Source organism: Bos javanicus, chromosome 2 (assembly GCF_032452875.1).
Source record: "Bos javanicus breed banteng chromosome 2, ARS-OSU_banteng_1.0, whole genome shotgun sequence".
NCBI lineage: Eukaryota > Metazoa > Chordata > Mammalia > Artiodactyla > Bovidae > Bos > Bos javanicus.
The window spans coordinates 131,137,700-131,164,780 of NC_083869.1; the positions used below are offsets into that span (position 1 = coordinate 131,137,700).

General features: G+C 48.8%; 1 protein-coding gene across 1 annotated transcript in view; it reads right to left on the reverse strand.

Annotated features, from left to right (window-relative positions):
• Positions 1–24,942, reverse strand: part of ALPL (alkaline phosphatase, biomineralization associated) — a 63,812-nt gene extending 38,870 nt beyond the window's left edge. The window contains exon 1 of the mRNA XM_061394155.1: positions 24,768–24,942. The gene's annotated coding sequence lies outside the window, so the exon portion shown is untranslated. The remainder of the gene's footprint in view (positions 1–24,767) is intronic.
• Between the last annotated feature and the right edge of the window lie 2,139 nt (positions 24,943–27,081).

The window sequence follows — 27,081 nt, forward strand, 5'->3', positions numbered from 1 at the left end:
TGTGTGCCTCCCCAGACAATTCATTCTGAGTGTTAGACAAGAGCCCACTTCCAGACCCTGAATGGGGCCCCCCACTTCCTGAAACAACTGTACCAGCCTGTCAGAGCTAAAAGGGGCTCTAAAATAATCAAACTCAATACTCTCATTTTTTTCCCAGCAGGGGCCTAAAGGTCCAGAGAGATAGTGAGACTTTCCCAAAGTCACACAGTCAGTTAGTTGAAGAACAGGACAGGCACCTGGTTTCCTAACTCTAGAACCCCATGCTATCAATGAGTATCACATTGCCCATGAGAGGCCTTCAGGGAAAGAATCTTGAGGATGTACCAGAATTTTTCCAGCAGAAGTGCATGGAAAACAGACTAATTAAAGTGAACAGCAGCACAGGTGAAGGTCTGGAGGAGAAAGTCCTTTTTTTAGAGAACAGTGAGCAGCTGCTACTGCTAAGTCACTTCAGTCATGTCCGACTCTGTGTGACCCCATAGATGGCAGCCCACCAGGCTCCCCCGTCCCTGGGATCCTCCAGGCAAGAACACTGGAGTAGGTTGCCATTTCCTTCTCCAATGCATGAAAGTGAAAAGCAAAAGTGAAGTCGCTCAGTCGAGTCCGACTTTTAGCGACCCCATGGACTGCAGCCCACCAGGCTCCTCCGCCCGTGGGATTTTTCAGGCAAGAGTACTGGAGTGGGGTGTCATTGCCTTCTCCCATTGCATGCAAAGGTTGGGGCAGGAACAGATGATAAAGCTATGTTTTAATGCTAATTACAAGTTCTGGGTCTTTCTGTCCCAACGTCGCTGACTCCAGTGCTATCCTGAGTCAGTTTGCTGTTTTCCTTTTGAAGTTTTGTGCTCTGGCTGGCGATGCGGTGCGGGTGCTGCATGTACTTTCCCTTCAAACAGGAGGGAAGGCATGTGGCTCTGGGCCCCTTTCCCGAAAATCAACACCAGAGTAACAATAGAGCAAAACGTCACTAAGCCTAGGAACTTGTGGAGGGAAGCGGAATCTCCTGGGGAGATGGAAGGGGGTGGTTAAATCGGTGTGTGCAGGGGTAGGGGGTGGGGACCTAGCAGCCGGGAGAAGGGGTAGGGCCTGGAGTGGGCGTGGAGAACACCATGGAACAGATAACAGAGTGTGAGCTCTGCTCTTGCCTTTTTGCATCAAGACTTCCCCAGCACAACCCCTCCATCCCCCCTCCCGGCCCCCGCCCCCCAAATATGCCCACTTGCCCTTCAGAAATGAAGGCCAGCATTCTCACTGGAACAGGCAGGGACCAGGCAGACGGCCCAAGTGCCCGAGGGAGTAAAACCAGGGCCACGGAGCAGGCACTGAGGAACTGCAGAAATCAGGAGCGAACTAACAGGCTGACACAGCCACTGCACTAGCCCTTCTCTTCCAGACCTGGAGGTTGGAGGATTCTGACCTAGGCAGACAGCCCCCTCCCCTGGCTGCTTCTTCCTAGCACTCAGAAAGTGAGGCTCCGGACTTCCCTGGGAATCCAGTGGGTAAAAATCCGCCTGCCAATGCAAGGGACGTGGGTTCGGTCCCTGGTGTGGGAAGATTCCACATGCCACAGGGCAACTAAACCCACGTGCCCCAACTGCTGAGCCCCCACGTGCCACAACTGGCCCCCGCCTGCCACAACTAGAAGACACCTGTGCACAGCAATGAAGTCTCAGCACAGCCCGAATTCAACAGTTAAAGAAAAGAAAGTGAGGCTCAGTCCTGTAGAGTTAGGTACTTGGTGGGGGTGGGGGGTGTTGTGACGCTAAACCCGGGGAGGAGCTATCCAACTCTGGCACCTGAGGGTCTCCACTCTGGGGCTGGCCTCTCCTTGGGCTCAACGATGCTGACAGAGACCAGGGTCAGGCTTGGATTTTTACCCCAATGTGCAGCACCAGACAGGCTAGCTGAACGTTCCCTTCCCCTGAGGAATGAGATCACAGGTTAAAGAACAGGGAATCTGGGGAGCAGACGGGTTTCCAAAGAAAAACAAACTGATTATAGATAACTGATTAGAGATACCACTGGAACTGGCCAGGTTCAACAGATGGATTTTAAAACAAGAATTCTAAAACAAGCATTAGAAACACGTGAAAGAAATATGATATTAGTGAAATAAAAGAGAATAAGAAATTGTTAAAGGACCCAGGTGGAAATATTCTATATGAAAAACCAGTTGAAACAACAAATATAATAGGTAGAATGAATTATAGAACAGATACAGCATCTGAGCAATGAAATGGGGAACTGGGATATCAGATGGAGGAATATCTCTAGGAAGAAGCCAGGAGGGATGAAGAAATAGAAAATATGAAAGAAACGGTAAAAGATTGGCTAAAAGTTGAACACCAACCCCAATCTTACTCTGTCAATTTGAAATGGATCATAAACCTAATTATAAAAGTCAGAACTATAAAGCATTATCCTTCAATTGAAAATAAATAAAAAGCCAGAACCGTAAAGCTTCTAGAAGATAACATAAGCAGATATCTTTGTGACTCTGGGTAAGACAAGGAGTCTTGACTTCATTTAAAAAATTGATGAAGATCCAACATTTAAAATTTCTGCTCATCAAGAGATAGCACTGGGCTTCCCTGGTGGTCCAGTGGTTAAGAATCCACCTTGCAATGCAAGGAACACCAGTTTCATCCCTGGTTCAGGAAGATCCCACATGCCACAGAGCACTAAGCCCACAAGCCGTAACTATTGAAGCCTCCATGCCTAGAGCCTGCGCTCCATAAGAAAGAATGCCCCAGGGTGCAGCAACAAGACCCACCATGGCCAATAAATAAATAAATCTTAAAAAAAAAAAAAAGACAGCATTAAGAAACTGAATAGATAAGACATATTCTGGAAAAGAATATGCACAATACACATGGCTTACAAAAGACTGTATCCAGGAAATAAAGAACTCCTGAAGTTGACAATGCTTCCCAGGCGGCTCAGTGGTAAAGAATCCACTTCCCAATGCAGGAGACGCAGGTTCAATCCCTGAGTTGGGAAGATGCTCTGGAGGAGGAAATGGCAGCCCACTCCAGTATTCTTGCCTGGAGAATCCCATGGACAGAGGAACCTAGTGGGCTACAGTCCATGGAGTGGCAAAGAGTCAGACATGAATGAGCATGCGCACACGAAGTTCACAATAAAATGATTAACTCTTCTTCCCCACCCCACACAAACAGAAAGAGACTTAACCATTTCAAAAAAAAAAAAAGAAAACATACAAATGACCAATAGCTCTAGGTACGCCACATCATTATCAGGTAAATGAAAATTAAAACACCTTTCACATCCACCAGAATGACTAAAACCAAGTCACCATGACAAAAATGTAGAAAAACTCATGATTGTGTAATAATCTTTTGAAAGAGAGTTTGTCAAGCAAACATATACTTATGACACGATCCAGCAATTTCACTCCTAAGTATTTACACTCAAAGATTACAAAGTATTCAAAGGAACTTTATTCATAATATCCCCAAACTGGAAATAGTTCAAATATTCAGTAACTGAAGAATGAATAAACAGTGGTGGTTTGGTATATCAATACAATGGAAAACCCCTTGGCGGGAAAAAAAGAGAGCTACCGAGGCAACAAGCACAGATAAATATCAAAAGCATTGTGCTAAGTGAAAGAAGCTAGACAAAGAAGAGTACCTGCTGTATGATTTCATTTCTGTGAGACTCTAGAAGAGGACCAATCTAATCTATGGTAAAAGGAATGGGAATAATGAATGCTATTTGGGAGGAAAAATAGACTGGAAAGGGGTATGAGGGAACTCGATAGAGAGAAAATTTTTTAAAATCTTATTTTGGGGTTCTGTTTATAAGGTAATGTGATTGGTCAAACTGCTACATTGACTGCGGTTGGAGGGGGAAGGTCGGTTTTCATTCCAATCCCAAAGAAGGGCAACGCCAAAGCATGTTCAAACAGCCACACTATTGCACTTATTTCACATGCTAGCAAAGTAACGCTCAAAATCCTTCAAGCTAGGCTTCGACAGTGTTTGAACCAAGAACTTCCAGATGTACAAGCTGGATTGAGAAAAAGGCAGAGGAACCAGAGATCAAATCGCCAACATCCATTGATCATAGAAAAAGCTAGAGAATTCTGGAAAAACATCTACTGCTTCATTGACTACACTACAGCCTTTGACTGTGTAGACCACAACAAACTGTGGAAAATTCTTAAAGAGATGGGAATACCAGACCACCTTACCGGCCTTCTGTGAAATCTGCATGCAGGTCAAGAAGCAACAGTTAGAACTGGACATGGAACAATGGACTGGTTCTAAATTGGGAAAGGAGTTCGTCAAGGCTACATATTGTCACCCTGCTTATTTAACTTATATGCAGAGTACACCATGCAAAATGCCAGGCTGGATAAAGCACAAACTGGAATCAAAATTTTGGGGAGAATTATCAGTAACCTCAGATATGCAGATGACACCACCCTTATAGCAGAAAGCCAAGAGGAACTAAAGAGCCTCTTGATGAAGGTGAAAGAGAGTGAAAAACCTGGCTTAAAACTCAACATTCAGAAAATGAAGATCATGGCATCCTGTGCCATCACTTCATGGCAAATAGATGGGGAAACAATGGAAACAGTGACAGACTTTATTTTCTTGGGCTCCAAAAATCACTGCAGATGGTGACTGCAGCCATGAAATTAAAAGATGCTTGCTCCTTGGAAGAAAAGCAATGACAAACATAGCTGCATATTAAAAAGCAGAGACATTACTTTCCCAACAAAGGTCCGTATAGTCAAAGCTACGGTTTTTCCAGTAGTCACGTATGGATGTGAGAGTTGGACCATAAAGAAAGCCGAGCACCAAAGAATTGATCTTTCAAACTGTGGTGCTGGAGAAGACTCTTGAGAGTCCCTTGGTTTGTAAGATCAGATCAGTCCATCCTAAAGGAAATCAACCCTGAATATTCATTAGAAGGATTGATGTACGTGCTCACTTTGGCAGCACATATACTAAAATTAGAAGGACTGACGCTGAAGCTGAAGCTCCAATACTTTGGCCACCAGAGGAGAAGAGCCAACTCATTGGAAAAGACCCTGATGCTGGGAAAGATTGAAGACAGGAGGAGAAGGGGACAACAGAGGATGAGATGGTTGAATGGCATCACTGACTCAGTGGACATGAGTTTGAGCAAACTCTGGGAGATGGTGAAGGACAGGAAATGTTGGCATGGTGCTGTCCATGGGGTTGCAAAGAATTGGACATACTGAGCGACTCACAACAGCGGATACATGCATACATATGGCTGAGTCCTTTTACTGCTCACCTGAAATGATCACAACATTGTTACTTGGCTATAAATTCAGTTCAGTCACTCAGTCGTGTCCGATTCTGTGAGTTTTATAGTTATTATGCTGTACTGCAATACAAAAATAAAGTTAAAAAAAAAACCCACTACACTGAACACTTGAGATCTGTACATTTTATTGAATGAAATTATATATCAACTACAAAAAAGAGAGATGAAATATAATTGCTAACATCTAGATATTAAGCTGGAGAAGGCAATGGCACCCCACTCCAGTGCTCTTGCCTGGGAAATCCCATGGAAGGAGGAGCCTGGTAGGCTGCAGTCCATGGGGTCGCTAAGAGTCAGACACGACTGAGCGACTTCACTTTCACTTTTCACTTTCCTGCATTGGAGAAGGAAATGGCAACCCACTCCAGTGTTCTTGCCTGAAGAATCCCAGGGACGGCGGAGCCTGGTGGGCTGCCGTCTATGGGGTCGCACAGAGTCGGACACGACTGAAGTGACTTAGCAGCAGTAGCAGCAGATATTAAGCGTTCCAGGAGAGGAAAATAAATCAAAGGAGGAGATATTGGAAGAAATAATGCAGATATCCTTGGAACTGAAGAAAGATGATAGATCTCATTTTGAAAGAGCCCCAAATACACCAAACAGGATAAATAATGAAAAATGCACACTGAGAAATATTAGAGTGAACATCAGAATAAAAAAACATTCTCAAAGTCCAGGGAAAAACAGATCACTTACAAAGCTGCAAGTGTCAAATCGAATAGACCAAAGCACCCAAGGAAAAGAATCTGAACTGAGCATTTTATATCCAGCTAAAGTGCCATTCAAATGTTAAAGGTTTGTACAACCCCCACCCCCAAATTCTTTGAAGTAATTATTAACACTTCAGTAATAGAAACAAATTCCTCAGATGATACTAAAGATATATGAAAGCTGAGCAAATAACTTAGTAAAGTTTGGTGTTTTAAAAAAAAATTCCCAGATCAAAGAAAAGAGTAAGATAAATATATATATATATATAGCTACAGTCCGTAGGATCACAGAGTCAGACATGACTGAAGTGACTTAGAGCGTGCACACACACACACACACACACACACCCCCTAGACAACTTTAAAGTGCTATCATGGGGGGCTCAAAGGCCAGTTGTTGAAGAGCTTAAGGGCTGAAAGGGAGGAGAGAGACCAAGGGATATGAGAAAATGCTCATCTTGTCTTTGTAGGCAAAGCTACAGCTGATAATTTTTTAAAGTAATAAACTATTAAAGGAAAAACAAGATAAGTTGTAATGAAAAAGTGGGGTAGGAGAAACAAAGTTTACCCACACATTCTTTTCAGGAACACTCATCACATACCAGGCCACAAAACAAGTCTCACATTTTAAATAGCAGGTCTTCACACATTCTGTGACCATTAACTTAGAAGTCATTTTTTAAAAGAACAAACAATTCCCCCATATACTTGGATATTAAAAAAAAAAATTCCTAAGTAACTCATACATCAGAGAAACGCCGCAGTAGAAATTAAACACTGCTGCTGCTAAGTCGATTCAGTTGTGTCCGACTCTGTGCAACCCCATAGATGGCAGCCCACCAGGCTCCCCTGTCCCTGGGATTCTCCAGGCAAGAACACTGGAGTGGGTTGCCATTTCCTTCTCCAATGCAGGAAAGTAAAAATTGAAAGTGAAGTCGCTCAGTCGTGTCTGACTCTTAGCGACCCCATGGACTGCAGCCTACCAGGCTCCTCCTTCCATGGGATTTCCCAGGCAAGAGCACTGGAGTGGGGTGCCATTGCCTTCTCTGGAAATTAAACACTACTTAGCACCAATTGATGATAAAACACGATAAACCAAAAATTGTGCAATGCAGCAAAGAAAGGCTAAAAATTAATAAACTAAGTTTCCAATTAAGGAAATTAGAACAGAAACTCAAACAAAATGAAAGATTATAAAGAGCAAAATCAACAAAACAGGGGAAAAAAAGATTAAGTTGAAAAGATCAAAGCCACAAATTGGTCCTTTAAAAAAGATGATAAATGAGGCAAGATTAATTTTAAAAAATAGAGGGAGAAAGAGATAATATACAGTTATTACGGAAAAGAGAAATACAGTAAGAAAATGCTATAAGCAACCTTTGCCAATAAGTATAAAAATGTAGATTAAATGCATACATTTCTAAAAAGATATAAATACATGCAATCCCATGGACTGCAGCCTGCCAGCCTCCTCTGTCCATGGGATTCTCCAGGCAAGAATACTGGAGTAGGTTCCCATGCCCTCCTCCAGGGGATCTTCCCAAGCCAGGGATCAACCCAGGTCTCCCACATTCTTTGGTGGCAGATTCTTTACCGTCTAAGCCACCAAAGAAGTCCATATATTCATAACATACCAAAACTGACTCAGGAAGAAATAAGAAGACTACATTTAAAAATGGAAACAGCAGGGCTTCCCTGGTGGTCCAGTGGTTAAGAACATGCCTTGCTGCAAAGTGACACACATCACCACATAACGGGGCAGGAAGATAAAAGCCAAGGCTTCAAAGAGAGACGTGAGTAACTATAGCAGCTACAAGCTCTTACACACCCTTTCCTGTTTGCCCAATGACTCCCGATCTTTTTGACCAAGCATCTGTATGAGAAACATACAGCTCCGTGGAGAACAGAACCCAGCTCAGCAGAGTGAAGGCCCTCAGGGGCCAGAACTTTCATTATGGAGTTCTCTCAACTGCTGTGTATGTTTGAAAATTTTTAGGATAAAGTGTTGGAAAAATAAGTAAATATGCATTAGTTTGATTTACAAAAAAAAAAAAAAAAGGGAATCTGCACTGAAGCGCAAAGGACACTGGTTCGCCCAATTATTGAGCCCGTACACCCTACAGCCCATGCTTTGCAACAAGAGAAGCCACCGAAATGAGAAGCCCGCGTACTTCAACAAAGAGCAGCCCCCGATTGCTGCAACCAAATAAAGACCATGAGCAGCAACAAAGACCCAGCGTGGCCAAAAATAAATTAATTTTAAAAAACAGACAAGAGAGCCATTATGAACCAGTGACATATGCTTGAACAAGAGTCATGAGGACTCCACTGAAAGATCCCAGAGTCTGTAAAATAAATTAAAATAAAAATGCTAGGTAAATATTCACATTTTGACAAGCACTACAGAAAGAACTAAGAGCCTCTTGATGAAAGTGAAAGAGGAGAGTGAAAACGTTGGCTTAAAGCTCAACATTCAGAAAACAAAGATCATGGCATCCGGTCCCATCACTTCATGGCAAATAGATGGGGAAACAGTGGACACAGTGACTGACTTAATTTTTCTGGACTCCAAAATCACTGCAGATGGTGATTGCAGCCATGAAATTAAAAGACGCTTACTCCTTGGAAGGAAAGTTATGACTAACCTAGATAGCATATTAAAAAGCAAAGACATTACTTTGCCAAAAGTCCATCTAATCAAGGCTATGGTTTTTCCAGTGGTCATGTATGGATGTGAGAGTTGGACTGTGAAGAAAGCTGAGTGCCGAAGAATTGATGCTTTTGAACTGTGGTGTTGGAGAAGACTCTTGAGAATCCCTTGGACTGCAAGGAGAACCAACCAATCCATCCTAAAGGAGATCAGTCCTGGGTGTTCATTGGAAGGACTGATGTTGAAGCTGAAGCTCTAATACTTTGGCCACCTGATGCAAAGAACTGACTCATTTGAAAAGACCCTGATGCTGGGAAAGATTGAGGGCAGGAGGAGAAGGGGATGACAGAGGATGAGATGGTTGGATGGCATCACTGACTCAATGGACATGGGTTTGGGTGAACTCCAGGAGCTGGTGATGGACAGGGAGGCCTGGCATGCTGTGGTTCATGGGGTCGCAGAGTCAGACACAACTGAGCGGCTGAATTGAACAGTAAGAGCTCAACGCCTGTTGCATCTTACTGACTGCTCAACAGTTTTGTGAGTGAGAGATCATTATTGTCCTCATTTTAGAGTAAACTGAGGTTCAGTCACTTGCCCAGGGTCAATCCCATGGAACCCTGGTCACCTCCCTGAGCCTCACTTTCCTCCTGACAAAGGAGGCAAGATAGATAACTTCCTTGGCAAAGAGGAAGTGTTTAATTTAGAGGGGCGGCATGGGCATGTTGGAGAGAAACGGTGGGAGGCTAGGGGACCCAGATTAGAGTCCATCACCTCCCTCTGAGATCTGGAAGGGTCCCCTTCCCTCTCCCTCTGGGCCTCAGCTGCCCTCTCTGTGCCTGGAGAGGACTGGTACGGTGAACACTGAAGGTTCCTGCTTTAAAAGTTTTCAAAGGGCCATCCCACAAACAGGTCACCCACCACCTATGCGCCCTGGCAGGTGCTGCTGGTTCTCCCAGAGTAGGGTCAGAGGTCTGCAAGCTCTGTCTAAGCCCAGCTTCTGAGGTCATCTCCTGGCCCCCTCCCCTGACCACTGCGACCTTCTGTGCTCTGCTGTCTTCCCCCAGGGATTTTGCACCTCCTGTTCCCCCTGTCTGGAACACTCATCCCCCGCTATCCAGGTCTTCGCCTGGCTCACGCCTCCTTCAGGTCAAAGGTCACCACCTCTGAACCCAGTCTCTCACTATTTCACAATCCCGTTTCTTCTCTTCACAGTGCTTGTCGTTGGCTGAAATTAACCTAATTTTTATTTATTATTTATTTTTGAATTTTTATTTCATTTACTTTTTTATTGGAGTACAGAGTCCCAGGTGGCTAAGTGCTAAAGAATCTGCCTACCAATGCAGGAGACGTGGGTTTAATCCCTGGCTCGGGAAGATCCCCTGGAGGAGGAAATGGCAATCCATTCCAGTATTCTTACCTAGAAAATCCCCTGGACAGAGGACCCAGGCGGGCTACAGTCCGTGGCGCACAGTCACAGAGTTGGACGTGACTTAGCGATTGAGCACGCATGCATGGTTGATTTACAATGCTGTGTTAGTGTGAGGTGTACAGCAACACACCCCTGTAAATCAACCATGCGTGTGTGCTCGATCACTAAGTCACGTCCAACTCTGGTTAGTTACACAAACACATGCCAGTTATACAGACACATCTACTCTTTTTTAGATTCTCTTCCCACATATGCATATACACATATCAGTTATACAGACACATGTTATCTATTCTTTTTTAGATTCTTTTCCCACATAGGTCATTACAGAATATTGAATAGTTTCCTGTACTATATAGTAGGTTTTTATTAGTCATCTATTTTATATATAGCAGTGTGTACATGGATGGACCTAGAGAGTGTCATACTGAGTGAAGTCAAAGAAAGATAAATTTCATATATCATTCATTTATATGTGAAGTCTAAAAAAAGGGCGCAGATGAACTTCTTTAGAAAACAGAAATGAACTCACAGATGTAGAACAAATTTATGATTACCAGAGGGTAAGCGGGGTGAGGGGTAAGTTGGAAGGCTGGGATTGATGTATACACACTGCTGTATATAAAACCTAGTTTCACTCTGTGGTCTGTCCTTTGCATTAGAGGAACTCCAGGAGGGAGGAGAGTGTGGTTCACTCCTGTATCTCCACCTAGAACTCTGCATGCCTACAGAAGATGCTTAAAAAAAAAAGAGAGAATGATGCTGTCTCCTGCGGAATGGTTAGGTGGACTCCCCTGGTCCCACAGCTCTTAAACTTTCCTTCATCCTGTGCCACTGGGACTCTGTTTACATGACCATCTCCTCACACACTGGATGATCTTTGAAGGAAATACTAGACCAGGCTCATCTGTGAATTCCAGCACCCAGTCTTGGGCCGAGCAGGCAGCTGGGCTGAGGAAATGTTCACTGAATGAATGAACGAATGTTCTGCACCCATCTTCCCGCTTCCTGACTCTGCTTCCTCCTTTCTACAGACCAACAGGCGCCAAGAGGTCACACCCAGCTGACAAGAAAGGCCACTCCAGCATGAATTTCCTGAAGGAGGACAGTCCCCCCTTCCTCCAAAAGGAGCCACTCCAGACAGCGAGGTGACAAAGCGCGAGACCAGCCTTGCCTCTGTCACAGGAACCGTCTGGGGCCTGCCCAGCAAAGCCAGCAGGATGGGGGTCTCCTGTCCATCTCAGCCGCGCAAAGGAGAGCAAGCTGTGGGTCCAGGAGGCTGGCAGGCCTGCTCCGGAGCCCGAACGGGAGGCCTTGCACACTGAGCTCTGTCTGGCCGTGGGCCAGTGGGGAAATACTTGATTATTCAAATCATGTAGCCACTCAAGAGGAAATGATCTGCTTCCTCCAAAAGCACAAAGTGGGGCAGGCAGACCAGCCCAGGGACTTGGGTGCCGAAGGAGGAAACTGCAAAGTTCTTGCACAAACCAGCGCGCTGAGATTTCCCACCCCAGGCAGACTCCTGAAACCTGAGATGGAAACTCAGGAGGGTCAGGCCTGAGCCCTGGACAGAGGCTGGGGCCAGTCCCCCACTGAGGATTCGCAGTTAGCAGTAGCTTCAGCCAGGCTGATTGCCTGCCCTCCTCCTGACCCTGGTTCTGGAGACAGCAGGACCGCCCCGCCGTGTCCCCCCACCCGTTGTTCCTGCCTTCACCCAGGAATCACACCGGGGTAGATAAACTCCACATGCTCAGCTCAGGTGGCCGGGGAGTATCCCGCGGTCTTTTCCTGCTTTTTGCTCGTTTCTTGCCTTGCACCCGCTTCCCTGAGTTGGACTCCGGAAGAACCATCAGGTTCAAGAAGAGTCTATGCATCTGGCCTGCAGAGTTTTATCTAATATTTATTAAGTGATTAGGCGCCCACACTCCAGAGCCAAGCTGCCCAGGTTCGAATTCCGGCTTAACCACGTCTGAGCTGCATGACCGTGGGTAAGTCCCTTTCCTTTTCCATGCTTTTTTTCACCTGTAAAAACTGGGATCGGAGTACCTACTCTGTGGGAAGTTTAAGAGGATCAAGCAAGAGACTTCTCTGGCAGTCCAGAGGCTAGGACTCCGCGCTCCCAATGCAGGGGTCCATGTTCGATCCCTGGTCAGGGAACTAGATCCCACATGCCACAACTAAGAGTTCACATGTCACATAACAAAGATCCCATGAGCCACAGCCAAAGAAATAAATAGTTTGTTTTTTTTTAAAGAGGACCAAATGAAAAAGGGGATGTAAAATACTTACTTAGCTGGCTGTACGTGGGGGATTCGGCAAATGACAGCTCTTAGTATTACTAAACAAATTAAGATTGTTCGGAGGCTGGCCTGAATCTCTGCAGCAGACATCCTCAAGACAGACCTTTTTTCCGTCACCAGAGCCAAAACCAGTCAACTCAGAGCAGACTGAGAGGCAGAGCAGAAAGGCCCCAGGCTCCGGCTTAAAACGCCAGCCCCACCACTCATCAGCTCTGCAACCCTGGGCAGGTTACTTAACCACAATGAACCTGGTTTCTGCCTCTATATACTACAAACCAGAGCAGCACCTCCCTCAGAACCATCACGAATCTTCCCCATCAGGAAGGATGCTAAGCCCTGCTGCTGTCCACTGTGAGCAGTGCCCGGGGAATTACGGAGCTGACACGTGCCGGGACTGCCCCAGGCAGGGGTGAGGTGATAGCCTGGCTTCCTTTTCTGGAACTTCCATCCGGGCTCAGCCTTCGGATGTGATGTGGGGAAGCCTCCCCAGGAAATAGTCCACTCCGGGGACCATGTAATAGCAGTGCAGACCCTGACAAAGGCCTGCCAGCCAACAGCCAGGCCTGAACACAGGCGAAAGTGAACTGACCAGCAGGAAACTTCGATGAGCCTTTCCTTACAAAAGGAGGCAGCCAGACGCCGTAGCTGGAAGGCCAGGATGCACACACCAGGCTGCCATCACCCGGACAAACGAGTTCATTTCTCTGTTTCCTCTTCCGTGGGGTGGGGGTCATCACAATACTCACCCGCTAGGAGGATTAAAGGAGTTCCTACATCTAACGCACTTGGAGCAGAGTCTGCCCCCCAAGAGGCATGAGCTGACGCTGTTACAGTCATTCATGACCGCTTTCCCTTCTTCCACGAAGGCTTTCTCAGCTTTCCCAGCAGGCTCAGATTCCTCCTGCGGGCTTCAGCACAGGGCAGGATCCACGCCTGTTACACGGATGATGATCACAAGACCTACCATGTGCTCGGCACCCTGTTAAGCATTTTTTTTTTAATTTTTTTATTTCGACTGCACTGGGTCTCCGTTGCTGTGCACAGGCTTTCTCAACTGCGGTGAGCGAGGGCTACTGTTCATTGCAGCACGTGGGTTTCTCATCACCGAGGCTTCTTTTGTTGTAGAACACAGGCCTCTAGGAACACGGGCTTCAGCAGCTGTGGTGTCTAGGCTTCGCTGTTCCGCCACAAGGGGAATCTTCCCAGACCAGGGATCGAACCTGCGTCCCTGCATTGGCAGGTGGATTCTTATCCACTGCACCACCAGGGAAGTCCTGTGTTAAGCATTTTATATTCATGGAGATGTTTCTCAATCAAGGGGCAGAACGACCCCTGGACTCTCCTACTACTTATGACCATAGGCTTCAGGGTAGGGCATTCTGTGCTATGGAAAGAGCTTTGGGGAAAGTGGTCACCATGTTCCATAGACTGGAATACATGTATCCTGGAAGGTATGAAAATATTTACACTTGGTACTGACTATGTGACCTAGGAGACATTACTTACATTTTTTGGAGCTCAGCTGTGAGGATAAGCGAATATATATAAGTAATGCACTTAATACAGGGCCTGATTCATGACTTATTTAAAGCAAACACCTATTGATGTATGTGTCAATCACTCCTCCGAGTACCTCTCATAGACATGTGGGGAAACTGAGGCACAGAGGCATTATAAGGTCTTTGTTCCTAAGGGATGTTATTCTCTGCAAGAATTCACTCACTCATTCACCATATATGTATTAAGTGCACACAGGATGCTTGGTACAGACATTATAGTACATACGGTACATATAATAGATTCAGCAAATGATGGCTGTTCCTGGCTGAGGTTATTTGGCACTGAGGGTACATCTGTGAACAAGTTGGACAAGCGGATTGGTCAGAGGTGTGACGCTGGGGAAACTCACACCTGACTAAGGTCTGAGCCACCAATAGGGAAACTGGCTCGTCCTGCTGCCAATCATTGACAAATCACTGATGACTATGAGCTGATGTCAGTCGTAAAAAAAGAAGATGCAGACATGGGAAGGGCAGCCAGGCTTAGCCTGGAGTAGCTCAGGTGTCAAACCCAGCAGGACAGCATTTCCAGCTTTCCCCATGCGAACCAAGCCTGCCTGGGTTGTGGAAGTCCCTGCCAGGTGGGGCAGCCTTTCAATACATGAACGTCACTGGACACTTGCTGGAGGCAGGTACACTGTTAGACACTGGGATTCACGAATGACTCAGATGGGGTTCCTGCCCTCCAGAAACTCACACAGGGCCAGACACTACGAGGATGATCAGTTTACAAAGGGCTGAAGATTTCCAAGAAAGATCTAGAAAAGCTGTGATGGTGCCAACCGGTGACACAGGCAGGGAGGACACGGCAGAGGCGGGCACACAGGTGCAAAGGCAAAGATGTGACAGGGCGGGCCACACCTGGGGAAAGAGCATCAGCCTGGGATCCCGGCCTGAGGCGAGGGCTGGTTCTGCCGTCTGTTCGACCTGAGCCTGCTTCCCTTCTGCAGATGAAGATAATACTTTATCCAGCTGTTTCCAGGATTCACTGGGTTCATGAATAAGAAAGAGCTTTAAAAGAGGAAAACGTCTGAGAGCCTGGATACTGAGGTGGGGGAGAATCAAAGTGACTCATCCATGGTCCAAAGGCTGATTAAAACAGGAACTCATTTTGGTTCATGCAGGATACAGAGTGGGTAACTCAGCCCGACCTCAGCTGCAACACGCCCATGTTCCCACCCCTCACCCCAGGCTCCCCTGGGCCGTCCCGGGACCCAGGGGTGACCCCAGACCCAATTTTCTAACCAAACGTGGAGATGCCACTTGCCGCGCTCCTCCCGTATGTACACGATGGCTCTGCAGGTAGTAGAGCACTTTCCACAGGTGAAGGAACGTCATAGGCATGAAGGACAGATGGCGATGGTGAGTAAGGAGGAGTCAGTACGGAGACTGAGCAGGGAGGGGAGACAGCTAAGGGTTGCGTGGACGGGCAAACCCCAATCTCAGCAACTCCACTGGTTCACCAGCCGAGGAAACGCAGGCATGGTGTTTCACTTTTGAGTCATTTCCCTCCCTTGAAAAGTGGGCTGTTAGAAGGATTAAAAGCACGAATGTATAGAAGCATTTAGCTGAGTGGCTTGGTGCCTAACAGATACTCAGTAAATGTTAATAACTCATCATTACTATTCTACTACTACAGATATTATTATGGAGGGTGGGGGAAGCGGTGAGTGGAACTCTTTCCAAGAGGGATCTGAAACCAGCCTCTTTCTTCTCAGTCTTAACAAGCCTGGGTTGTGACCAGCCTCAGAAGCCCACCGCCACCCCTCACCTTCTCTGAGGAATGGACAGGGACACAGCCGGGTGCTCCTCGGCAGGTCTCCACCCCACACCCAAGGCGAGTTCTGGGGCGGTCTAGCTCAGGGTTCCTCCAGCTTTCCCAGACCAGGAAAGAAAGATTCAAGAGCATAGCGACCAGGGCACCACCCTGGGCCTGTCCCTTCTCGTCGCTGTTCACACAATGCCTAAGTCGAATTTGGTTCAGGATGTCTTTCCATTTGGTGTGTGCCAACTCTATTGAGTGAATAATGGCTGCCTGGATGACTGCGTTTAGAAGGGACCTGAGGTTTAGAAGGAAAGAGAACAGTGGTTGATTAGTAACGTCTGACATGTATAACACAGGAGAAGGTGCGGTATGCATGCCAACTATTTGGCCACACATGAACTAGAAAAGGGAGAAGGCAATGGCACCCCACTCCAGTACTGTTGCCCGGAAAGTCCCATGGATGGAGGAGCCTGGTAGGCTGCAATCCATGGGGTCGCTAAGAGTCAGACATGACCAAGCGACTTCACTTTCACTTTCCACTTTCATGCATTGGAGAAAGCAATGGCAACCCACTCCAGTACTCTTGCCTGGAAAATCCCATGGATGGAGGAGCCTGGTTGGCTGCAGTCCATGGGGTCGCTAAGAGTCAGACATGACCAAGCGACTTCACTTTCACTTTCCACTTTCATGCATTGGAGAAGGCAATGGCAACCCACTCCAGTACTCTTGCCTGGAAAATCCCATGGATGGAGGAGCCTGGTTGGCTGCAGTCCATGGGGTCGCTAAAAGTCAGACTCGACTGAGCGACTTCACTCTCACTTTTCACTTTCCTGCATTGGAGAAGGAAATGGCAACCCACTCCAGTGTTCTTGCCTGGAGAATCCCATGGATGGAGAAGCCTGGTAGGCTGCAGTCCATGGGGTCGCATGGAGTCAGACACGACTAAAGTGACTTAGCAGCAGCAGAACTAGAAAAGTCTTAACACTGACTCCCTGGAACAAGCCACAGTTGTCAGGCAGGGTAACCAAAAGCCAAGGAGGGGAAGGGACTTGCCCAAGGTCACATAGCTTGCAATGGCAGGGCTGGGATTTGAACACAGGCCCCTCTGGTTTTTTGAGGATGCTGCCTGCTAGGGTCATCGTGTCCTTCCTCTTGACTACAAGAGGGGATGTCCAGGCCAAAGCCCATTGTTTGGGAGAACAGAAGCCACTGCCCAACCAGGATTGTGCCTATGCTGGGTCCCCTCCCTCTGACACGGCCCACCCCAAATGACTCTGCAAACCCCAGAGACAGATGGTTCTACTGAAAACAGATATATACAGCAAGGGCTTGTATCCAGACAAAAATCTGAATCCAGACACTAATCTGACAGAAGGCATGAGACCTAAATTTGAATCTCATCGCCACTTTCTAGCTATATGACCTTGAGAAAGTTACTCAGCTTCTCTGAGCTCAAATTTTCGCCTCTATAAAACAGAGAGGATAACAAGTTAAATAAGTTCATTAAAAGTGATTTGCTCAGTTCCTGACAGAGTTAAGACCTTAAACTGGGGGTCCTCAACCTCCAGGATCTAATGCCTGATGATCTGAGAGGCAGCTGATATAACAATAATACAAATAAAGTGCACAATACATGTAATGCACATGAGTCATCTGGAAACCATCACCACCACCCCTCCCATCCTGCCATCCGCGGAAAAATTGTCTTCCACGAAACCAGTCCCTGGTGCCAAAAATGTTGGGAACCACTGCCTTAAATGTTAGTTGGAAGGATGAGGTCAAGGGGAAAAATTAAAACACACAGCATTTTCACAAAAGTGAACTCAAGTGATGAAGGCGAGAGCTCAGATAAGCTGTTCAGAGGAATCTATTGATCTCTGATTATCTTGCTAGGCTAGCTAAAGCTGAAATATGAATTACCAGATTTGATGATTTCAAAACAAGGAACCAAACTCTTCTAGGAAGATAGATTGTGTCATTCATACCACAAAGAAGGAAGCAGCCTTGAGTGGGTGGATTGGCAATGGTAGGAGATGAATGTGTGTATTTCCCACTTCCCAGCGGGGTGATTCCGTGCCTCAGCTTCCTCATCAGTAAAGTGGGAATAATTGCACCTGCCACACAGGGCTGCTGTTTAGATAAATGAGCGGTTCCAGGAGACGCGCTGAGTGCCACTGGGCATGGCAGTGTTAGCGGGTGTGTTTGTGGGTGGCAGAGGGGAGCGAGCTGAATTAGGCAGGAAAGACAGGGCAGCTATCAAGGTGCTAAGAAGGAGTGAAGGGAGGGGGGTCTCAGAGTCAGCTGACACACTTTCTAGCCAAAACGGTGGCAGGTGAGAAAGTTATTAACTCCTGTATTTAAGAGGCCGGTGGAGGAAGAAAGAGATGAATGATGCTCGGAGAGGCCGCGCCTGACGCAGCTGAGTGACAGTCAGCCTAGAGGACCAACCCAACAGTGACCTGACCGCCTCAACCTGAGAGCCGCCGGTGTCCACGCTGCTGTTCTGTGGACAAAGTGAAAGGTCCCTCAGAGCAGGCAAGAACTTGACTTAACAGAAAGTCACACGGCAGACCCTTCTGAAGGTGGGACTTACTTGTTTTCAGATAAAAGCCACCTAAACAGTTTTTCTTAAAGAACATCAAATGTTTCCTGGGCTTTGCCTGGCAGCTTGCAGACCCGGCTGGGTGAAATTCATCCACTTGAATCACAGACTGAGATCTGGGAGGATGAGAATGCTTCTCTCGAATGAGCCTGGGGGTCAGCACCTCATCACAGGGTCGCTAAGGAAACAGCCTTTGTTGCCCCTCCCCTCTCTCCCTTGCCAGGTCAGGGCAGGGTGACCGAGCCACCAAGGGGAGGGATTTGGACCTAAGATATCCTTTTGGAGCCTCAACTGCAAAACAGCAGGGTGTGAGGGCCAGGGGAGGTTCAAGGATGATGGGGAAATTGCATGGTACCCAGCGGGTACTCACAAAAATGCTACTTCCCACTCAAGGTCATTCCTGAACTCCTCTGCGGGTGCAAGGACCAGGGGCCCTGTGCTGCTATCAGGAATCAGGGCTCTCCCCGTTCACCTCGTAACCCCCAGAGCAGTTTGCTTGTGGAGACCTTCTAGAATCTCAGCTGCCTCCAGAGTCTTTCATGCTGAGTCGCTAAGTTGTGTCCAACTCCTTGCAACCCCAGGCTCCTCTGTCCATGGGATTTTCCCGGGCAAGAATACTGGCATGGATTGCCATTTCCTTCTCCAGGGGATCTTCCTGACCCAGGGATCGAACCCACATCTCCTGCATTGGCAGGCGGGTTCTTTATCACTGAGCCACCAGGGAAGCCCTCCAGAGGGTTTACCAGGAGCTTTAACCATGAGACTTCACGGCTTTCCTCACAGTCGAGCTCAGACATGGCGATCTGGAGATCTGTGCTGCAGCTGTTATGCTGCCTGTTACTCATGGGCCTCAGCTCCTGGAGAAGGGAATGGCAACCCACTGCAGTATTCTTGCCTAGAAAATCCCATGGACAGAGGAGCCTGGTAGGCTACAGTCCATGGGGAGGAGACTGTAGCCTACCAGGCTCCACTGTCCATGGGATCGCAAGGAGTCAGACACAACTGAGCAACTTCACTTCACTTTAGGCCCCCAGAAAAGGGGAAAAAGCAGACCACTGTGGCTTCAGAGTGCAGGATGGTGCTTCCTGTCTGTGAAGCATCACCAGTGCACAGGGCTGTTGGGAGCACTAGATGTCAAGGGAGTCCCTTCCCTAAGGGGGCTGCGGAATCTCTAGTCTGAAGCACCCAGGGCTGCCTATCCCCAAGAGGGTGGACCCCAGGCCCAGCTCCCTAGCTCCCTAAAGACCGACAGGCTGATGCTTGGTCAGCCCCCGAACTCTCGAGCCCTTAGCCCCGTCCCGGGACGAGCAAAGCAGGAAGAGAGCACCCTCGTCCTGGCTGACATGTTCCAGAGATGCTGCCAGGCCCCAGAAGAGGGGCTGGGGTCTGTTATGCCCCACATTACGGCCAGCTCGAGCCACACGCACCTAGCTCAGAAACTGCAGACTCAGAAGGCAGGCCGGGAATGGCAACGAGACGAAGGGGCTGGGTGTGAGAGCAGGGTGCAGAGGGGACTGTGGTCAAGAGGACAGACCGGCTGTTGATCGGCTCCAGCCACCGCGGCCGGGCGGGATGCAGCCCAGCGTGGCCACATCTTTTGATCTTCCCAGAGAAACCAGAACCCTTAGTTTTATGTAAAACGAAATCACTTGTTTTCACAACACCAACAACTAAATCCAAGTTTTAAATCACTGCAGGAGTCAACAATTCCCCTACCCCCACCCCCTGCTGCCCCAGGAGGGCAGTTTGCGACTGACCTACCATAACTTCAGCCACAGATGTTTGAGGACCAACTCAAATTAAATCAGACCCACGCCAAGTCTTAGGGATGTCCCAAATCCCCAGCTCATGCCCTTCGGGCATCCTGGGATACAGACACGGACCCTGAGGCTCAGAGAGGGCAAGTGACTTGCCCAAGGTCACACAAGCAGGGTAGCACCAGTTCAACGGCTTAACCTCTGTCCTGAGTTGCAGATTTTTCCCACCAACTCACACCATCTGTATCCTTAACAATTCTTTTTTTTTTTTTTAACATTTCAATAATTTTATATTCCAAATATGTCATTATTTTTTGAAGAGTCTTTATGTTGAAATTCCTCATATTTAATCCATTATTAAAATGTAAAACTACATTAACAAAATTTGTTTAAAATTTTATATATTTGAAGACTCTAAGATCTCCTTATTTTTGTCCCTCAGACCAGAGACATTTTTAGTGGTAATATTTTTTAGTATCTTTTCTGTATCACCTACTATCTACCCATCAAACATGTTCGTTGCTTCCTCTAAACTGTCTCCCTGCCCCTCATTTTACCAGCAATTCTTTCTTTTAAAAAATAGATATATATTGAAGATATGCCATGGAAATGATACACACCAAAATCAAGACAGTGGATACTTTTCAGAAAGGTCATGGGAGACCCTGGGCAAACCCTTATTCTCTCTGGACGTCAGTCTCCCTGGTCTGCAAAGTAGCCAGTTGACAGAAGCAGCCTTTAAATGCCTTCCAACTCTGAAATTCTAGGCATCTATGAGGTCTCTTCTGCAGCCAGTACTTTGTGGCCTCAGATGAACATAAAATAGTAATAATAATAATAATGGGGAGGACAAGTCCACGGTAGCCGGGAAGGAACACTACAATTTTTAGTGAAACTTGACTCTTAGTTACTGGAATTCAGAAAGAACGATGTAAATACCCAGGCAGTTTAACCACCATCCAACAGTTAAACAAAAACACATCTGGTTTGACTTCATTTTCCTCAACTCCTCCCCAGCTCCTGCACCCCCACCCTTGTCTCAATTTTACCCCTTAATTTGAGAAGTCAAATTAAATGCAAACAATTGATTTCATGCCACAGCGAGGCTGAGAATTCCAGCATGGAAAACTTTAAGCATGATGTTTTTCTGGGAGCAATTAGGAAATGTTGGGGGATGGCATGAGGGGGTGGAAAAATAGGAAGACTATTCTTGAATGTTCTTTGGACACCGAGCATCAGAGAAGAGTTGCTGGATGCCCACTAGGAACCCAGCACTTAGAGAGGTCAAGTGAGTTGCTTCAGGTCACACAGCTAGGATTGGAACCCAAGGTGCTGATCCTAAAGCCATTCTTGTGCCTCCTGTCGAGGCCTTTGTAACCTACACAGGGCCTTCCCTCTGGCCCTCATGAATCACCTGGTAGCGGCCAGAAATGTCTCACAGAGAATATTAACTCCTCAACAACAACCCCGAACAGTGGTCATTTCCAACTGAGCCATTCAATGGTGAAAAACCATTATAATCTTGCCAACCCTTCACAACTCTGCAAACTATATATTATTAACCCATATGACAGATGATTTCCTCACCTAAGGCTCAAAGAGGGAAAGAAACTTGTCTAGAGTCATACAGCAGTGCTGGGAATGAACCTCCAATCTACTGCCCACAGCTGCCCTCTAAAAGCAATCCTGTGGACTGTAGCCTGCCAGGCTTCTCTATCCATGGGATTCTCCAGGCAAGAATACTGGAGTGGGTTGCCATGCCCTCCTCCAGGGGATCTTCCTGGCCCAGGGATGGAGCCCACGTCTCTGATGTCTCCTGCATTGGCAGGCGGGTTCTTTACCACTAGCGCCACCTGGGAAGCCCTCAAAAAACTAAGGACATCTCTAAAAAAAAAAAACCAAAAATACACACTGTTCAGCCTAGCTCCAGCCTGCGGAGGACGAGGACCACGACGTAGCACTGGAAAGCTGAGTTTGCATTCCTGTGGCCACACGGAGATTTTGAGAGCTGGTCCTCAGCCCAGCTTGCTCACTCTCCCCGTAATGTTCTCTTCAAGCTCTGAGTTTTGTATTAATAACTCCAGCTGGACCTATTCAAAGTGAGCACTCTGAGCTGTGCCACTGGATCCTACCCCTGGATTAGGAGGCCTCATCCCCAAAGACGTATACAATATCAAGATCACTGGAGCTGGTCCCCAGGGCTCCAGCCCCAGCTCCCCAGGTAGCATCTCTTGTTCTTGAACAAGTCACCTCCCTTCTGCAGGACGGGTTTCTTCATCTGTAGGACTGCATCCAGTTTGCAGGGTTGGTCGGGTATGTAACAACAGGTAGGGCTTGAGTATGGTTTCACCTCATTTCAAAGCTGGGACACATCCAGGCGGAAGGGACTGTGGCGGTTAACAGTCCCAGGCCTGTTCCAAGCACGGAGCTCCAGGCTCCTGGCCAAGGCTGAGTCTAGGATGACAGGAGGTGGCATCTGACTGTGAGCAAGGCAGACACCGTGCCACTCGACAACACAACCCATCGGGGAATGGGCAAGGGCTAGGTGGTGGGCGACAGGTTTCCAGGGTTCGGGGCAAGACAAAACCCTACACCCCACCTCAAGTTTGCATTTTCCATTGAGATTAGAGCTGATGAGAGCCAAAATTTTCTTAAGCACACAGGCATCAGCTCAACACTTTGCATACGTTAATCATACTATTTACTAATCCCAGCTAAAAGGAGGAGACTGGGGCAGGACAGGCAACAGAATTTGTCCCAGGTCACACAGCTAGGTTGCCTTTTTCTATTAGTGAAAATGAAAGGTTGGCTGATCCCTTTTACCCATGTTACTGCCTCTTAATCTCCTTGCTTGTGAATTGCTTGATTCCTTTTCTAAAGTGTCAGTTGCAGAGCCTGAAAAAGTTCTGTTATACAAGTGTGCAGATGTCTGTGTAATTTATCGCTGCATTCCCAGCACCTAGAACAGGGTTTGGGGCATTAATAAATGTTTGTTGAATGGAGACGGCGTTCTGTTTCTGCCCTCAGTTCATTTTTATTGCTCACAAAAGTCTTATGAGAGAGGTACACTCCCTTATCTTACAGGTGGGGTCACAGATACAGACAGGGGCCATCACTGAAGCCTCTATCTCACTCCAGGGGCTGGGAAGTTGGGAAGCCTCGTCCAAGAACCTTTTCTGCTTATGGAGTTCAGATGTATGAAGTTCAGGAAGAGAAAAGGAGACACAGAGACAAGAGTGGAGGGCAGAGGACAGACAAGAGTGGGAGATGAGGGGAGACAAGAGTGGGCAGGGAGTAGAGAGTAGGGTGGGGAAGACACCCTGGGGAGGTCTAAATATTGGAAGACAGGTCTAGGGCGTGGGGGGAGGCAAGACTGAACATCAGAAGAGTCAGTAGGAGGAACCAAGATCAGCCCCTCATCTCTTGGGTTTGTGTAGAAGTAGCAGAGGGATAAGGTTGTAGGTTTAGAGTCTGGCTTCAAATCCTGGCCTCAGACTTGCTTAACTTCTTCAGGCCTCAGTTTCCCTGTTTGTAAAGGAGATGATGCATGTCAAGTGTTGGAGCCTGGCACGCAGTAGGTGTTCAACAAACGGTTGCTGTCAACTTTGCAGGTGTGGGAGCCCACCCCCTGCCTCCCAGGGAAGCCGCGCCCACCTGGAAGTCTTTTCCTTTCCGACAGCCCAGAGGTCCTTTCTGGCCTGAGAACGGCCCGGTCTTGAGATCTCCTCCTCCACCCACAAGCCGCTGTAAAGACCCCTCCCCCAGCCCCATTTTGCATTGAAAAAGGGTCTGAAGAGACAATGCGGGGGAAGGCTGGAGCTCCGCTCAGCTACCCGCCCCACCATTGTGACCAGGCTTTTAACCTTTTCTTAATCAAGAATTGCAGGAACCCACCCCGGGCCAGCCGCTCACCTGCCTACGCCCAGAGATGGATCGCAGCAAACTCCCTCAGCTTCGGGGGCTTCCAGAGCTCGGCCCCAAGACCGCTGCGCCCCCCGCCCCACGGCTACAACTTCGAAACAGACTCCAACACGCCGGATGCCCGTCCCCCCGCCCCCCACCCCGCCCCCTCCCCGCCCCCCTGCGACTCCCGGACCCAAGTGCCTTCCTCTCTGTACTGTTCCCAGCTCCGGCCCAAACTACTTTTGGAGCCCACCCAGGCAGACCAGCCCCCTCCCCTGGCGGCTGTGCCAAGATCTCGAGACGGCTAGATGGCTGGCACTTCTGCGGTGGGCAACCCGAGTCTCTTGATCGCGGACCAAGGGGGCGCCGCAGAAGCCGCTCAGCCACTGGGCACCGGGAGGCGGTGCCGAGACCGAAGATGGGGGTCTCAGGCAGCGGCAGGGAGACCGCAGGGCTGCAGCGGCCGACTCGAGCGCAGTCAGCCCGCCTCGCCGGCTCCGCTGGGGCCACGTCCACTTTCTGGGCCCGCCCAGTGCGCCCGCCGGGAGCAGCGGATGCGCGCGAGCGCGGGAGCGGGACAGGTGGCTGGAGGTTCCGAATGGGCTGCCTTGGGCGGTGTTGAGGGGCGCGCGGAGGTCCCGGCCCGGCCCCTGATGTCCAGCCTCGCCGCCCTCTCCCGGCGAGGGGAGGATGAGGAAAGGGGGCCTGGGACGCTCCACATCCCGGGGGTCCTGGAGAGCCAGGAACCAGCGTCGAGTCTTTACCTGCGCAGAGTTCGTGGGCGAAGGTCTGTCCCGGCGCAAGGGACGCGGGGTCGGTGCTCTGGGAGCGCGGACGCGGAGGGGCGGGAGCGCGACGCTGCCCCGGCCAAGTCCCCCGCGGGCTTATAAAGGCGATCGCGGGGCTCGCGCGCGGCCGGGGCAGCCCTCCCCGGCCCCCGCCCCCGCCTCCGCCCCCGCCCCCGGCCCGCCCCCGGCCCGGGCCCTGCCGGCCGGTCGCGCCGCGCGGCCAGCGCGCCGCCTGCCGGGCAGCGGGGCGCCCTCCGTCTTCCTGAGCCCCGGCTCGGCTCCCGCCCTTGCGCCGGGTTGGGGCGGGCGCTTCCCAGCGAGGCCACGCTCTGTCCTTTCTCTCCGCGAGCTCCGGCTCTGATTCCGTCTCTTTGGGTTTGTCCTTATCCTTGGCTCCAACTTCCTGCTGTGTCTCTTCGTGGCTGTGTCTTTCGCGCCCTCGGACTTGTCTGCCTCTCTGTCTGACAACCCACCTGGCTCTGTTTGGGACCTCTGTCTCTCCCCATCTCTGTGCACGTGTCTTTCGGCCGCTGTCCACCCGTGTGTGTGACTCTCCTCCCTGTCCCATCCCGCCTTCCCACTCCAACCAGACCACTGGCCTGGCCCTTTCTCCGCTGGCCTTGGACTCTCTCCTCTGTTCAGCAGAGGAAGCGGAGGGATACCTCGGAGGGGGTGGCTTGGGGCGGGGAGCCCCCTCTCCTAGACGACGACTATTCCCTCTTTGTCCTTAGAGCCAGCCAGGGTTCCTGCTGACTGCATCCCCTCCAGAGGTGAGGACCTGCCTCCCCGGTGACTAGAGGAGGAAGCCCACACTTTCCACCAGGTGGAATCAGACAGCCCAGGTTCAAAACTCCACCCTGGTGACCTTGGGCAAATCACTTGAGCCCTGTGGCCTGGCCGGCCCCTTAACCCGCAGAGGTCAGCTCCCCCAGCTGCCCGTATCACTTGCTGTTGTTGTTGCTGTTCGGGTGCTAAGGTGCTAAGTTGTGTCCGACTCTTTGGGATTCCATGGACTGCAGGACACCAGGCTCCTCTGTCCTCCACTATCTCCACTGTCATATTCTGAGAGGCAAACTAATATGAGACAGTGGTTGAAAAGTGCACAGGAAACTAAAAGCTCTCAAAGATAAAGGGAGGCGGGGCAGGACTGGAGGAGACTGAGGCCTGAGCAGAGAAGCTGTCAGTACCGGCAGAACCAGTTGTTGAGTCACTAAGTTGGGTCGGAGTCACTGAGACCCCATGGTCTGCAGCACACCAGGCTCCTCTGTCCATGGGATTTTCCAGGCAGGAATATTGGAGTGAATTGCCATTTCTTCTCCAGCAGATCTTCTTGACCCAGGGATCGAACCCATTGGCAGGCGGATTCTTTACCATCTGAGGCACCAGAAAAGTCCTGGCCCAGAATTCTCTATCTTACCTAGGACATGCCGACCTTGGGCCAGTCATCTTGCATGCATTTTCTCCCAACAACCCCATTTTAGAGAGGAGAAAACAGAGGCCCAGACAGAGCATGAAGACAGCTTGTCAGTGTACTGGAACCAGAACTGGGGACTAGCACCAAAGACCAAGAGGGTCTTTGTATTTTTCTTTTTTCTTGTATTTTTAGCAACTGATATTGCTTCTTTATTTATAGGAGTGATATGAAGCGTCCTTCCTGACATAAGTTTGTTTTTAGAAAGTGAATCAAAACATTGATTAAATATTATTTATGTATTCAATGAGTTAGATTATTATGGCAAAAATCATGGAGGTGGTCAATGAATCAAGTTTGGGAAACAACACTTTTGCATGAGAAATGGTGAGTGAAGGCATCCAGAACAGAGTCTCCAACCTTGGAGGGGTTCTGTAATTGCTCACAAACTCCAAGGAAGGGGTTAGAGATACAAAGACACTTGAGATGATGTCACTGTCAGTGAGCCAGGGGCATATTCCCACCCGTCCTAGCCTGAACAGAGGCTGGGAGGCTGAGGCAACAGCAACTTGGATGGACCCTGTTTCACCGATTATGGGCTCCCACGCCTGTCCTTGACTTCTGACCTCCCCAAAACTGTTGGGGGATGGACACTTCTAGTTGCACCACATGGCCAGCATTGGGCCCCCTGTGTCTGAGTGATTTTTCCCCAGGTACCACTGGCTGAATGGCTAAGAATTGATGCTTTTGAATTGTCATGCTGGAGAAGACTCTGGAGAGTCCCTAGGACAGTGAGATCAAACCAGTCCATCCTAAAGGAAATCAACCCTGAATATTCATTGGAAGGGCTAATGCTGAAACTGAAGCTCCAATACTTTG